The 10,000-nt window shown below is 39.0% G+C and overlaps 2 protein-coding genes across 5 annotated transcripts in view; one reads left to right on the forward strand and one right to left on the reverse strand.

Moving 5' to 3' along the window:
* LOC138010690 (uncharacterized) overlaps nucleotides 1–10,000 on the forward strand; it is a 99,558-nt gene that overhangs the window by 65,775 nt on the left and 23,783 nt on the right. The window lies entirely within an intron of this gene.
* The window catches only part of LOC138010694 (adenosine receptor A2b-like), a 35,137-nt gene that overhangs the window by 10,432 nt on the left and 14,705 nt on the right, over nucleotides 1–10,000 (reverse strand). Inside the window, exon 1 of one of the 4 annotated variants that reach the window (XM_068857667.1) lies at nucleotides 4,321–4,452. The exons of the other annotated variants lie outside the window; for them this stretch is intronic. The gene's annotated coding sequence lies outside the window, so the exon portion shown is untranslated. Of the gene's footprint in view, nucleotides 1–4,320; nucleotides 4,453–10,000 lie in introns of those variants that run through there. 4 annotated transcript variants of the gene reach the window in all.

Consider the following 10,000-nt stretch of genomic DNA (forward strand, 5'->3'; position numbering starts at 1 on the left):
ACTGAGGAAGAGAAGAGCTCTGGGGAACGCTGAAGCAAAGTGTCTTCTCATTGGTTTTCGTGAAGAACAATCAAAAGCGTCTCTAATTGGTGCATTCATGTTAGCGGGAGAAGTGAGCAGGCGCCATGAGGTTCAAATAGCCAGTTTTTGGCTGTACATGTTCTCCTACATAGAGTTTCCCAGAGCCTTGGGTCGACCAGAGGCTCTGGTGACAAGAATGGATGTGTTGTGTTGTAAGTGTTTCCAACGTAATCGCCTTTCGTCTTTGACCATCCTGTGTTATATGCCGCTGAGCATTGACACAAATGTTTCCATGATGGTTTACATGTGAGGTCGATATTTTGACTGTCTCCTAGAGCAAAATTTTACATAGATGTTACGTCGAGTGTTTCTGTATATTTTTCTTACCATTTTAACTCAATGGACTTGTTCCTGTTAAGTAGTGATGTACCAGACGACAGCAAGCACAGGTATTTTATCATTTTGTGATATCTAAGGGACAAGGACACTCTAAAAGTGCATATGTTTTTGTATCTACCAATTAAAAGATCACATTGAGTTGAGTTACTCACCGATGTTTGAGTTTCCTATCTGAATTCTGGCCTACTTAAATCCCCTTCGAAAGAACCAAAAACACGACTTTGAGCGCCGCCATATTGAGCCAAACTTGGTGGCCCAGCCGGCTTATTGGTGACGTCATTCAGTCCGAGTCAAGTTTTGTTCTCTTCGCTGGTAATGGCGGCACTTGAACCGCACCGATTTGAACCGGAACGTGTCTGTAACCCCGAGGATGATGACAGCGAAGGTGAAGAAATGAACGAGCTCGAGCGGCGTCAAAGCACATTTTGGTGCACTTGCGGGGAATGTCCGGTCATGCCGACCGATAAAGAATGTACTTGTTGTCGCGAACAACCAGTGTTGGAAGACAAGATTAAGGGTATTCTGAATCACGTCAGCTGTTTCCTTTGATTTAAGACTAGATCCTTGTGCCGTGTATCGGACTGAATGACGTCACTGACCAGCCAGCCGGGTTAGTAAGTTCTGCTTAAAATGGCGGCGCTCTATTTGGTGCCTTTGGCTTCTTTGGAGATGGATTTAACTAGGCCAGGATTCATTTTGGGGACTCAAACAACAGGTAATGAGTAGTATCTGTGTGAACTTTAAATTGGTGATACAAAAAGTATTCGTACTTTACAGCGACCTTGTCCTTTAAGGTTCACAAAATAGTGTATTCTTTCTTCTAAGACAGAACTGAATTACTGCCTTCAATTTTCCTGCATTCGTGTTGAAATCAGACATGTATAACGAGCCATCAGTTCAAACCGTTCGGGTTACCTCCCGAATAAACAATTCAGAACACTTCAGCTTAGCTAATGGATTTGAGGATTCGTCACCGTTAGATCTCCGGGAATTTATGGGAATCCTTTCGGCGGGAGGAAGTAATTATCTCTCCCACCCCAGGCAGACGACTTACTACTTACCGATTCTTTATACATGGGACATTTACTTTAACGCGAACAAATCCATCTAGTTAAAATGGCGAAGGATGTAGGAAAACAAGACGCAACATAAATGTTAAATTTTGCTCAAGGCTATACTTATGAAAATGTCTACTTCAAATGTAAACCACCACGGAAACATTTGAGGGAAAACATTTACTTATGATCCTGACTCTTCCGGATTTGTAGAACTATCCGGTTTTGATGATGAAACAGTTGTCAAAAGGACATTAAAACCGAGTCTATAATAATTCAGTGCAGCATATAACAGAGGATAGTCAAAGATGAAAGGCGATTAATGATTGAAACGCTTACCGCAAAACACATCCATTTTTGCAGCTGTTTATAAGGAACGGTGAGCATGCGCTGTTTGACATTTTGCAAGTTGATAAAATAAATAGAGGATATTACACGGTGGCGAGAAGATATGAATTTTATGTTCGAGTGGCAAGAACAATATCTCACGAGTGAGCGAAGCGAACGAGTGAGATATTGTTCTTGCCACGAGAACATAAAATTCATATCTTCGAGCCAACGTGTAATGTTCTTTTTATCATATGGAGACTAAATATTGAATATTTCCGATTTTATTGTGTTTCAAAGTAGTCAAGTTTTACAAATACAGCTGGGCTTTATAAAAAAGGCGGGGAAAAAAGGCGGGAATCGTGACGTCATTGAAGGATACGACACTCACAAAGGTGACATACGGAAAATACGCCACTCGGGTCCCGGATGAAGTGGCGTATGGAATCTACGAGTGGTTTAGTACCCAATAAAACACTCTCCTCCATAAGAAACCGTTTTACACATGTTGCGTTGCGTATTTTACAACAAGCCTCCTTTCCCCTTCCCCCAAACTCAACGTTGGTTTATCTTGGTGGGAAATATACTAGTGTAGAACAAATGACAATACCCAGAAACATTAACTGAGGTGGGAGTGGAGTGTAAATTCTTCCCTGAGTAGGGGTGACAATGATGGTGAATTTGTGTCACTGTCTTAATTACAATTACATTGCGTGCTTTGGCCGACAACAAAATTGTCTCAAGCAAACACGGAATACGCCTGTTGATGGTCGCAATTTCAAGTTGTTTTCTTCTTCCTCTGATTGGCTAAGAAAGTGTCACGAGATTTTGAAGCCAACTACAAAGCTGTTGACGGTCGCAATTTCAAGTTGTTTTCTTCTTCCTCTGATTGGCTAAGGAATTGTCACGAGATTTTTGAGCCAATTACGAAGCGCTGTGATAAGACAACCATGGCGAACGCGAAATTATTTCGCCATCGGCTGGAAAACCAATATTGATCTTGAGCCTTTATTATCCAAAGAAGTAAAAGAAGCCTTGTTCTCTAAAGTTCTTTTTCCCGACAATCTACCTCGCTCAAGCAAACTGAGAGTTATTAAAAAGCAGCTGTCATGTGAACGATAAGGAAATGATGTTTCCATAAGACCTTGTTTCACAATTTTCAATCAGTCGGTTATTATGAATAACGCATTTTGCCTCGACTTTTGTACGTTGAGTAAACACCTAGTAAAGCATTATATGGTTTTCGGAAGGAAATAAAAATGTCGTTATCACTATTAGCATAAATGAACTTAAGAAAGTACAAGTTGCTATATTTTGCGTTTCGGACAAAATTTCGTGGGCGCTGATCAACGAGTAATTGTGAAAATCTGCTGACCTCGCTGCTTACGACTTTCCAAGTTAGTTTTGAGAAACATTTTTTTGGGGGGGTCGTATATAAAAATAAATAAAAGGTACTCCTATTGTGCATGAAAAAAAGGTTAGTTGGAGTTTTCGGAGAGCGAATCAGTTCGTGAATACATGTACTGGCAATTTTCCACTGCGTTAAGTTTTTTGTTTCTCGTGATTTCAGCCAAAGAATCCAAACCGATGCTGTTCTCTGTCGTTTTTCCCAATACACCAAAGTGTTCGTGAAAATCCATGACACAGGTGACAAGACAAATGTCAGAACTTTTAAGGTTAGAATCCCCTGAAAATTCAGCATTGAAGATATCTGCATTTCAAAGTGACACATATTTCATGAAAATTACGAGACAATTCTGAACAGCCCGTATGGCTAGGCTCGTGAGCTTCCAAGATGATTGGTTAAAATTCGCTACACCCTTGTCATAATTGCTTCGTTGATTTCAAGAAACAAATAGAACCTAGAATGAGACGATTAGTCGAAAGATATCATAACCAATTTTAGGCCAACTCGAGTGAAGGAAACTTGTTCTAATTTTTCAAGGTAACTCATGCAGTTACGGAAGTTTCGACAAAATTTAAACGTATGAAGATCTTTGTCAAAGAATATTAAAGCTAAAATTGGCGATTTTTTAAGGAAATGTGGAGAAAATACTCAAGTTTTACCCAAGGATGAATTATATCGTTTTAACGGAGCCTCGTCAAAAAACGACTCTTACTTCTTCTTGAGAAGAGGAGAGAATTCGGGAGTGTTTTCCTTGTTTATGGATTCCTTGAACATTTAAGCGACACAACAGTATCGGTCATTTGGGTGTAGAAGAACAGGATTTAGGGCTTTGAAATATTACAATGTAAACAAGAATATATTTATCCAAAAGTCCGCAGTCTGGGCATGAAAACAGCTAGCTGAAGTTTTTGTGCATTAAAAGGAGCATTGTAAGCATCTTCTCGATGATGTAGTGGCAGCCCATTTTTTACAGAATATAGGCTTATCAATATGAGTATCAGCTATGATTTCTACACTGGCGTATTTTCTAGGGCAAGTGACTTTGTCTTCACAAAGGAAAAAATGCATTGAGTACACAAAAAATGTGAAGGCTTATAAAACGTAACCCACCTTTCCAAAAAGTGCTTTCCAGGGGATTATTTTGCCTACTTCGTATGTTTTCAAAGCCAATATTCTCTGCACAATGAGAGCGACAATACGTCAAAACTATGATGAAAGCTTCCTCTGATTCGTAAGATAAATATCTTATGTCGAAGCCCTTCATGCAGCACACTTAACTATAACGAATTCTACAATCTGATTGGTTCATGCGCTTGGTACTTATTGCGTTATTGAAAGTAGGACGCTAAAACGAAGGCGTTAGTGGTTCAAGGTATATAGAGGATATTACATGGCCGCTTGGAAATACGGACTTTCTCTTCGAGTGTTGAAAAATATTTCACGAGTGAAATATTTTTCAACTCGAGAAGAGAAATTCGTATCTCCAAGCGGCCATGTAATATTCTATTTATTATATAAACACCAATAAAATACTATATCATTTCACGAAAGGCATGAAAGGTGCGATTTTCACATGCAACCGTAGCAGCAGTGATTTTATCGAGTGAAAATAACATGTTATCTTCACGTGTGAAGGTACTATGTTTCCGCGCGAAAGCTTACTTGATATTTCAGTGGTGTTTCAAAAAATAATTGTTAATATTACATGGATCGAGATTGAAGTTATACCGGATGGTTTCGGAACCGTTTTACAAATCGTTCTCGTTTACTACGACTTAAATTTCACTTTGATGCCTTGCGTCTCGTCGTCTGTCTGTGTGTTCTTATTAAATTCGAATTTATAGAAGTGTCAGGAGTCGGTTTAATCAGAGGAAGGTGAATTGGCTTTAACTAGTCATCCAAATAGGTTGAATTTTCCGACCTTAACTGGTGGCTAGATGTCTCTTCATTCGTTGATCAATTTTGGGCTGCTGTCGCGCCCCGCCGTTTGCATGCAAATTGACCAGGACGCGAGCCTGTTTTACTTTCCATAAAGTTAATACGTTAGCGGTGACAAAACAAAGCTTCCTTCTTTGTAACTGTATCAATAAAGTTAAAACGAATATGAGCAGAAACGACATGTTTTTTTCCTCCTGGCGACAAAGCTCAAGACTTAAACTTCGATTTTCTTAATTAAAGTTGGAAAGAGATCACAGTCGGAAATATTGCCTTCCAGATTACTTAACTCTCAAGTGCTGACTATGTTTTTCGACAATCCAAACATCCATTGTTCTCAAATTGAGCGTATTATTTAGCAAGAGTAAATAAGAAGTCGGGATCGAAATTAAAAGCTGAAGTCGGAGATTCTTTTTCTCCTTGGGAAAATCCTAGAAGATCTTGCTTTTTATTTTCGAGTTTATCGTGAAAAGACCCATTCGAATGTGTTCTTTTATGGCTCTGTCGACAAAAAGGTGGAAGACAATTTTGAAACTATATCATGATGTTGTTTGCAATGGGGTGTTAATAATCATGTGACCAATTCATTCTAGTTAATGAATGACGACTTTAGAAAAACAAAAAACCAAAAAAAACCAAACCAAAAAAAAAAAAAATCTATATATATATATATATATATATATATACCGTAGAATGAAGATATATATATATGAAGATATATATATATATATATAGTTTACGTCATAGAAAGTGCGGCGTACGGGGTTTTATGCACGAGTTGTTTGTATCAAAAACCCGAACGAGCGAGGAGCGAGCGAGTGAGGGTTTTTGACACAAACAACGAGTGAATAAAACCCCGTACAAAGCACTTTCTATGTCGTAAACTGTTTATTACACATAACATGAGAATTTTCATTAAAATAGTTTTCTGAACGCGAATTAGAAACAAAACTCACTAACAATAGAACCAAATGCAAATTTAATTTAATTCAATAACAAAGTACGATTTGCACGAGATGCACGAGTGATTGGCATGGAAACGCTTTTACGCTATCGTTGATTGGTTATACTTCCACTTGTGAAATAGCTGTACGCCATTCTGATTGGCTGTATAGGCCTTTTTCACATGTGAAAATAAAGCGTATAGATTTGTACAAATGAGCTCTATGGAATAAAATTCTCATGTTATGTGTAATAAATATATTTATTAAAGGGGAACAGAAGGCAAAATAATAAGCATTCTTTATTTATACATTAGACCATGCACAACAATGTTTTCAACTTTTTTTCTGGCATATCCGTCGTTTTTCCACCTAAAAAAATATTTTTATTTCGATTTGGGCCCTCAGCATGGGCTGCTCAGAATGGAGGAGTCAGCGGTCATTTTTGCAGGTTATGACGTATGATATTGGGAAGACATGCGAGAACGCACGCCCCATATAGAAGCAGTGTTTAGACTGATGTTTTTCGTGAATATTGAGTCCGCGATAAAACAGAAAAGCAACGAAGAAAATATCCACAGCATCACTTGTGTTCACTTCGTTTCTCTTGATTATAATTACGAAATCTCTGTTCCCCATATCATACGTCACAGTAGGCTGCTAATTTAGTTCACACTAAATCAACACTGGAAAATCCCAATTTGGCAAGCTTTGGCACTAACTCTTGATAAAGCAGGTTTATTTATTACAATTTATAAATCAATAAATAAAATTGTAGTAAATAAAGTTGCTTTATCAAGAGCTTGCCTGCGAAGTTTATTAACGTCTGTAAGATTCCCAGGACACTCTGGACACTGTTTGGTATGTATGTATCCGTTTTGATGTCGCCGCCTCCTTATCAAATCGAGCCATTGAAATCGGTCACTGGAAACACATTAAATCTTGAAAACGGCATACGTGAAGTGTGAAAAGCAGACGTTTCAGCACTGAAGCGCTGCTGTATAATTTGAACTGCCAGCGCAAGGCGCATGTAACCTGTAGCTTTTACTAACAGGCATTTGTTTTTGAATGGCGCGCGGTCAAAATCTTAAGGAATTGGGGCGAGCGAGATAAACTTGATCCGTTTGGCTTTTGATCGTTAATGTTTCCTTGAACAACATTTCTGATTTTCATCCGGAAGAGAGCCTGCTCTGTAACAGATTTGAAGCGTTTACACATATTTTTGAGTATTTGTGTGTTAACTGTTTGACGTTTTAATTAATCACTCGTTACCGAATGGTCAGCTTTAGCAACGGCGTCCGAACGCCAACGAAAATGTCATACGACAACGTTTATGTTGTGATCCTAACTTTGTTCCCTTTTTACGATTATTCTACTTTGTTCTTGTTTTAAAGCGCTGACGGAGTAGCCAGCATCTGGCGTCGTAATGGTTTAGCTCAATGATAAGGGGCGCGTCAAAGTGTTAAACAATTCAGCAGAAATACAACAAAGCCCAAGAAAATATTGCAAGAGGCAAAAGAGGGTAACATTGTCTGAATAACGTATTTCAAGCTTATTACAATTTGAGAGTTGATTTCGGTGCAACTCGTTTTATGTTGTGTACATAGCAATAATTTTGCCATCTTACACGGCCAGGTTCGAGTTTGAAACGTAGTCAACTAAAGAAAGACAGAGTTGCTTCAACATAGCGCTCAGTAGCCTTTTTAACAATCCAAAAACTGCTCAGTGTTAAGTGTTAGGCAAGCTGGGTTGAGTAATGCGTCCAGGTATCGATTTCCAAACTCGACGCAATCTGTAGGTCCAATTTGTTGATTCTCCACTCTGTTCCGAATAATTAGTATTATTACATTTTCAACCTCGGTTTATGCATTACTCGTGCTCTGATTGGTTCAGTCAATCTCGGTTATCAGCTCATATACCTTAGTTTGAACTAATATGGCAGTTGGTTGCGCTCAGTGTCACTAAGCTATTTTTTTTTTCGCTGGAAAGCAGAATTTCTCTCTGAATAAAGCAAAAATAAACCTTGTTGTGGAAAGTTTGAATCAATTCCGACGTTTAAAAGTACGCGAAAAGGCAAGAAATGTTTATGTGATAAGCCTGCGTCTGTCTGACCACAAGGTATTACCCAACATCGCATCTTCATCAATTTTTTTCGATGTCGCTCGGATTTTCTCGCTTTTTTCGCTTGTATTTTGTACTTCGAAACTTTTGGAGTTAAAGGAATTTGATAAAACAATTATTGCATTCGCGCTTGATGGATGAGACTGGTTATAGCCAACTCGGCGCTACGTGTCTCGTTGGCACCATCTCATATCCAACGCACGCTCATGGAATAATTGTTAATTATTAAGAACTGAACTACGGACGTAAGATTTCCAGCATTTTCATTGGCTCGCCGGACACTGGCTATCAGTTCATATACCTGCTGTACCTAATATGGCCAGGGAAAGCGTGAGCAATAAAGCGAGCTGAAAACATTTTTGGAGCTCCGCTGAGAAAAAAAAGCCGACAAAAGCCGTTTTGGACCGAAATTGACCGAGGCAGAAATCGATGCTTTAGTGGAAGAGTTGTTGTTCATGGTGTTTTTAATAAAACAACTATTCTGCTCGGGCTTGCTGGATATAGAGTGATTAATCATAACCAACTCGGCGCTACGCGCCTCGTTGGTTATCTATCTCTTCATATCCAGCGCGCGCCTCGTAGAACAATTGTTAATTAGTATCACTCAATTAGTGGACTAATGCAAATCCTACATTTTAATTGGCTACGCTACTAGAGGACTATTAGCAATAGTCCTTGAGTAGCGAAAAGCGTGACGCTTTCTTTCGTTATAATTTCTTCAACTTGCATTTGCTTGCTGCGCCTCATGGGCTATTGACCCGTGGCCCTTCCGGGCTACGGGTCTTATTGTTAATTATGATCATCACTACCGTCATTATTGTTGTTATAGTTGAAGGATCTTTGGCTTAAACGGTTTTTCTTGCCCGGTCAATTACCCTTGGGGGCAAACAACGACTTGTTCCTAAAGGTCCCAAGGGTGTCCTGTCCGAATCTTAAAGGACAAAACTTAAAAGCCTAGCCGTTTCCAACAGAGCATTTTTCGGAATCACTTAAGTCTGATGGTATTGTCATAATTTTGCATGTGTTTGTCAAACATTTGAGATACAGTCCCTAATGCTCCGATCACAACTAGCACTACAGTCAATTTGTTCAATTTCCATTTCTATTTCTTTCCTAAGTAATTGGTACTTCTGTGTTGTCTCCAGTTCTTTGTCTTTTACTCGTGTCTTGTTCTCGTCCAAAATATGAAGTTTTCATTCATTTTCATTCAAAACAATGGCTCCTAGGCAAATGCTTATCTTTATCACTAATTCCTGGATGTGATTTTCCAGCTGCCGTTCTATAATTGCATGAAATTTCCTCCCTGATATTTTTCCCATCCCCTTTAGCAGAGGTTTTTCTGTGAAAGATCATTTCGAACAGTCCGTAAAAAAGCAATGTTTGCGCATACGAACCACAAAAAGCCCTTCACTGAGGCGGCCATTTTTATGAGTATGGCCGCCTCGATGTGCTGTAAATTTAACCCCCCGATATGGTCACGTGATAGTGGTCACATTGGCATGCATGGAGGGGCGGACGTACGTACGGACAGACGGTCGCGTGATGACGTCATAGCTAAAACCCACATTTTTCGCATCGATGTTTTATCATACTTCTTAACCATGGTGCTCCGCGCGCCGAGCTCCGCCATTAAAGAAAAATTGAGCAGATCAAACTACAAAAATTTTATCACCGTCATCTCGCAATTTGGAGTAGTTACGATTAATCAAAAATTTGGAATATTTTGAAATTACCCGCCCGATTTATTTTTTATCAACGATTTACTTTTGCTTGCTCATAGTAATACCGAAGAT

Source organism: Montipora foliosa, chromosome 7 (assembly GCF_036669935.1).
Source record: "Montipora foliosa isolate CH-2021 chromosome 7, ASM3666993v2, whole genome shotgun sequence".
In the NCBI taxonomy this organism is placed as follows: domain Eukaryota; kingdom Metazoa; phylum Cnidaria; class Anthozoa; order Scleractinia; family Acroporidae; genus Montipora; species Montipora foliosa.